The following is a 6,663-nucleotide window of genomic DNA, read 5'->3' on the forward strand; positions in this document are numbered from 1 at the left end:
GTTGAGCGAGTTCACAGTTAATAGTTCAGTAATTGTAATAGTATAGTAAGCCCTGTGTTCGTTCCTTAAGTCATGTATCGTATTAGTTCATATCGCAGCCCTCTAGGCATGTATGCGAAGATTAGGGAAAATTCTCAAGTATTCTAGACTAGTATGTTTGTATCGCGGCCACCCGGCACCTGTGCGAAGTTTTAGTGTATAGTTCGCAGCCTTCCTAGGCATGTGTGCGAAGATTAGTCATATCATCGCAGCCAACCCTGGCATGTGTGCGAAGATCAGTCATATTATCGCAGCCAATCCCGGCGTGTGTGCGAAGATCAGTTCTATAAGCATCACTAGTCTAGCAGTATCTTATCCAATCACCTTCCTCACCCGAGGATCATATCACTACGTTCCGTTATCTAGAGAAGTACAAATAAATAAATCAATCCCATTCCCACCCTGGGAACCCCATGCCTTAGCTGTGTGAACTCACCTTGGTTTGCTCGGTATGTTATTGCTTCTAGGGTTTATCAAATGTCTAAGTCCGTTACACACGACCTAGGATATGTTGCACATGATACGATGTAAGTGTTTGCATCAAATTAGGGTTTGCGAGTCATTGGTAATCAAGCAACTGTGTTTTGTGTGCTTATTGTGTACAGGATGATATCACATAGACCGATTCATACATGCAAGATCATACAGTTGCATTCAGTATCATACGATTATATACAGAATCATACATCACGTAAACAGTTAATCGTATTCACATAATTCATGCATCGCGTCTTTGATTACACAGTTTAATCTAACATGGAGGTTAACATATTTGTCACTGTTAACATACTTCGTACATTCAACGGCGTTATTAACTTAACAAGTTTAACGGAATTTGTGGCTTCATTTTAATCATACAACCTTAACAGATTCCACATCAATTAACAAGCAACTCATGGCTTCACATTAAACATCACACAACGTCGGACAGGGCCTTGCCCTACTTAGAAACTCGGACAAGTGTGGGGGGTTCAAAAGTCGGACCAAGTGAGGGTGGGCTCATAAACTCGGACCACCATTATCTTAAAACTCGGACACGCAAGTGTAGCAAGAAACTCGGACCCCTACAAGGTGTAAAAGGTCGGACAAGGGTATGGGTAAAACTCGGACAATATCTTGGGCCAAAACTCAGACAACCTTACAAACATAAACATCGGACTTGACCCTTACCTTTCAAAAATTCGGACAAGTCACTCCATTCAATAAAAATCGGACCAACAACAGTTAATAAAAACTCAGATTATAGTTTATACGAAATTCGGATCAAGCATGTCCCTTTTTAAAACTCAGACTACATCCTCATGTTTAATAGTTCGGACCTCAAAACTCAGACAACATTCTTTAAAACTCGGACATGCATTATATCATTCACAAACACAGACAAACAATTAATCGTAAGTTCATTGTGATTATAACAGTTACGCTTTCTATGTTCAAGCAAACCCTAATTTCATTCATATCGACGGCAGATTCATAACAAATCGACCAATGCTTAACAACAACAATCATCACAAGAATAATCTATCAAGCATGCAACTAATCATCATCATAATCACAATTATCCAGAATCAAATCAAAATCACAGAATATTATATGAGGAACTAGGGTTTTCATGAACACATAATCAAGAATCAAGAATTGATAATAATCAAGCAATCAATAAACAATAAGCATTTACCTTGTGTTGATTCTAGAGAAAATGTGGAATCAAGGGTGATGAATATCTTGTGCCAAAGATGATGGTGATGATTGCCAGGGAATTAGAGAATAACAGTACGTGTCTTGCTTTGTGTAAATGATTAGTGAAAAGGAATTAGGGTTAAGTATGATTTAGGTTTCACTAATAACTCTTTACACCCTTTATTATTATATTTTACAATAGTGCACCATCTCAAACAATTTCACAGTTTCACCACCAAGTTTATGCATTTGACAAGTCTTTCACAATTAATAAACCACCATGCACAATCACACAATACACTTCATTGTATCAAAACGTATGCAATTCCATAGTAACTAATTGTGCAAATAAATAACTACACAAACAATGAACGTGCAACAAATGCGAAATAGAAATCTTGGAAATTCGAGTTGTCACAACAGTCATCTTTTCTTTGAGTGTAAGCTGTCGTCTCAAGTTTGGAGTATAGTTCGGGATAAAGCTGGCATGCACAACGTTAAGGATCAATGGTCGGATATAGTTGGTTGGCTTTCGGATCGAGGTAATTCAAAATCTGTCGGGGATTATGTTAGTAGGCTGATTGTCGCAGCGTCGGCTTATGTTATTTGGCAGGAGAGAAACATGAGGCTTTTTGTTAGACCCGCTTTTTGTAGAAGATAAAGAAAACGACCATAAGTGCTATAGACACAACTTTTAAATATCCATTCCCTTTTTAGCCGATAGATAAAAGAAAAACCTTTAACATTAAAGTATGATTTTACAAAAATTGGGCATGACCCGTCCGTAAAACGAGTATACCCCTGTTTTAACCATAATCAAGACAATACATTCTACAAGATTCTACTAAAAACCAAAACATTAAAAATTAAAAGTTTTTCTACCGACAAATGGTACAAAAAGTATTTTGACCCAAATCACTAACACAAACTAGCGGAAGCGCATGGTAAACATATTTTGAACACGTGCTCGCTCCAATTCGCAAAGTCGCCTATGTTGAGGATTAACCTACATTTAACAACAAAACTTTAAAGGTTAGTCAAGATACTTATTCCGCATAAAATCAAACATTCTAATTCCATTCATTACACATTTCCATTTTCATACGCATTCGTTCACCCCGTTAAGTGGGTACGGCATACGCTCTCATGATGAGAGTTAAGCATACTACTTTCAACCGGGTATCATCGGGTTAATTGCTTTCAACATAAGCCTTTCGTTCTATCCGTATAACGGATTAAACTTCATACATTCGTTTTTGCTTACACGGCCACCCGTTCTAGACGGATGGTATCATATCCTTACTCGACCTAGTTCACTCGAACCGGTCGATTTGCTTAACTTAACATAACCTTCATTAGCTTAGCCATATCCGCGAGGGATTTGCTATTTATTTACTAAACACCGTAATCATTATAACATGGGTTGTTCAACACAATTGCTAATAAAATTTAAGTAAAGTTTTGTATGCAACGGAACATACCTCGATCCTGTGAGCTTTCCGGTTTCTTAGTACTTGAGCCTTCTTCCTTCACGCCTACATCAACACATCCATTCGTTCATTTATTTTCCAAGTTACACATGATTGCTCTTTCGAGCATTTCATCAAACACATGGCGGGTTTCGCATTTTCGGGACATTTACCTATCTAAATGAATCATGTTTTAAACTAGTTCCTTTAATTATTCATCGATAATCAATCAAGCTTTATTCTATATCAGTTATCTAGGGTTTATACATCTTAGACAAGATTACTCATCAACAAATCACATACATATCAACACTTGATCATTCTACTCCTAATAACTTTTCATCAATTAGGTCTTGGCCATTAAACAAACAAAACTGCTAGTAATCAGACATTATTCTGATCCTATATCATAATCTCAACTTAATTTTTATGAATTTCATATCATGCAATCAAGATTTGATATAAACCCCTTTCCTGAAATTTGTTAAATCATGAAATTGAACTTACTCTTGCAATGAACAAGTTAAAAGCTTGAGATTTCCTGATTGTGCTTCCAACTTCCTTGAATCTCTACTAATTTTCTTGGTAGATTAGGTGAAGCTAGGGTTTCCCCTGGCCTTCCTTCGTTCGAGCAGACACCCACACACGATCTGTGTGTGGGTTTTCATCTTTTACTATTTTATTGTAATTAGTTTCAGCCAATTACTTCTTTAGTCCCCCTATTTCAATGACTTATTTAATTTTAAACACCATTCTTTTATTATCACATTATAACTTATGCCCAAATAACAATTTTGGGATGTTACAAGTCTACCCCCCTTAAAAGAGGTTTCGTCCCCAAAACCTGAACATATAACAAAATTAAACGCGTACATACCAAAAAGAAACGGATATTGATTCCTCATTTCATCTTCAGCTTCCCACGTAAGTTCTGACCCTCTTCGGTGCTGCCATTGTACCAACACTTGTCAAACAGCTTTGTTGCGGAGATTCTTCACCTTAACATCTTTAATGGCTATTGGTCTTTCGACATAATTCAGCCCCTCGTCCAACTCGATGTCATTGGGAGGTACTAATGCGGTCTCATCCGCAAGACACCTCCTTAATTGTGATACATGGAAAGTATTGTGTATCCCATCTAGCGTAGACAGCAAGTTAACTAGCGGTTCGTTCATTGGAATTTGTTCCAATGTATTCTATTGGTCGTATAAGTTTATGCTTATGGCTTGTTTCTATCTTTCTAAATAAGCGTAACATATCCATACATTTACTAATATAAATAAACCGATTTATTTTATTCTACACACGAATCATGCACGCTATATTCATTATTGTAATCATAAGCAACCCCATCATCCCATTACTAACGTTCTTCCAATTACTTTCTTGCTCATATGAGGGCTTAGCACAACATTATACGTATACTATAGACATTTACTGACTTAGTGGTACTAATACAAAGCTACCCACTTCCTAATTATTCTTTCATACTTAATACGAGTATAAGGCATCATTTACTTGATCTAATTACAAGTTTGAGTTTAGCCTTAAATTTAATCCTTCGCACACTTTATTATTAGCTTCTTGCATGAACTATTCATGATAACAACTAGATATGTTGTGTACGAGCACCATACTAGCGTTTAACCAATTCAACTCAAACTTTCATTTACGGCCTTTAATTCTCCCTCTTAATGACATTCCTACCTTCTCAAGCTGACCTTTACAGGTTTTTCATTGTATAGCATACCATAATTATTCTACCATTCATTTTGTTCGCACTTACAAATAAATCTACGGATTTTTAATCATTAATTAAGAATTAAACGTCTTACTAACCTCACTTTCAACGTATAAGTCGGTTATCTGCGTGCCGGATCGATCCGCTTCTTTATATGTACCTTCCGTACCAGAATTGGTCTCATTCAATCATGAAATATGCTCCCACTTGTGGGCATCCTTCCACTAGCTTCAATACTATCATCTCACTAAAAATTCCATCATATTTATTTATAAATAAATAGTTAGCACATAACCTTTCATAATTGTGTCCTACGGGGTGTTTGTTCGCCTATTGCCACTCTTGTTTTCATCGCATAAGTACTCATTACAATAGTCCATACTGTCACATATCCTTTTTACCCATTAGTAACAGGTCAATATGCATATTTCTTCAAACTTGTAATAATACAACATTCGTATGATCCGTTTACAACGAATCTAATACCTTCATCTCGTCTTTTAAGATCACATTCCATACATACAATGTATAGCCTTTAGTTCTTGTATCGTTATCACAACAAAACTACATTTTCATAGTCACCCATACTTTCTTAGCCCTAAAGTTAACATCATTCTACGTCTTTTAATGTTACATGCTACTAGGTATACTCATGTACGTATATTCACACGTATGTTCATACATACAAGTTTTATTCCTTTGTGCACATTCAATCCCATTTAATACCTACTTACATACGTTTATATATGTACATGCATACATCTATTTACATACACCCGAAAACATCCTTGCAACAATAACACATCTATACGTACATGTTTACATGCTTACTTATCGTTATATAATGCACACACTCATACATACCTTCATACATTTATTACATACATTCATTCCATCCCTATCTCTCTCTACATACATATGTATATTCATACGTACCTTCATGCCTTCATACATTCCTACTTGTATACATACATACCTTCCTACATCACTTCATATATGCATACATTCATAGATACCTTCATACCTTATTACATTCATACATATGGGCGTTTCTGAATACTTTAAAACTGAACTAAGATTTCATTCCTTTATTGACCTTTAACCAGATTGATTTCATTCGTCGGCAAAATGGACTCTCATCGTGAGCATCCTTTCAACACATCTACTACTATCATCAGCCAAGAATTCCATCATTCTCATTTATAACATTAAAGATTATCATATTTCCTTACGTACTTGCGTTCATCTTGGTGTTCATTCCCCCATAGTTCCTTCACAAATTCCCTATTTGCATTAGCATCATGTTGTACATTGGTCTAATAATATAATTTGTAAGATCTAAGCTTACATAATCAAAATTTATAAGGTCCTTCGTATTTTATATAAATAATACCCATAAACTTTCATACAATGTTAATAACACTTAGATACTTTAAAAATAATAACATATTCATACTCATACAACCCTTACTAGGTTCATCCACGTATACTTTGCATTTCGTTATCACCTTTACATGTAAGCATTTCATCTGTGTATTTTTATTTTTATTTTTCCTCGTGTGATTTCAATAATGTACCTGTATTACATTTCAGTTTCAAGGCACATTATTAATAACGTTCTGAATCATGCACACGTACATACATTCATGCCTACTTACATACATATCCATATACGTACATACATCACATCATTTCTACCTATACACATACATTCGCACTTACTTACATACGCTT

The 6,663-nt window shown here is 35.6% G+C and overlaps 1 long non-coding RNA gene across 1 annotated transcript; it reads right to left on the reverse strand.

The window, feature by feature from the left end:
* Positions 1-2,446: 2,446 nt before the first annotated feature.
* Positions 2,447-3,805, reverse strand: LOC110875137. Its single transcript, XR_002556542.2, has 3 exons — positions 3,696-3,805; positions 3,201-3,254; positions 2,447-2,725 (listed from the first exon to the last, which is right to left on the reverse strand). It is a non-coding gene; the product is annotated as an uncharacterized LOC110875137 (long non-coding RNA).
* Positions 3,806-6,663: the final 2,858 nt, after the last annotated feature.

The sequence above is a fragment of the Helianthus annuus genome, chromosome 11 (assembly GCF_002127325.2).
Source record: "Helianthus annuus cultivar XRQ/B chromosome 11, HanXRQr2.0-SUNRISE, whole genome shotgun sequence".
NCBI classification, from domain to species: Eukaryota; Viridiplantae; Streptophyta; class Magnoliopsida; order Asterales; family Asteraceae; genus Helianthus; species Helianthus annuus.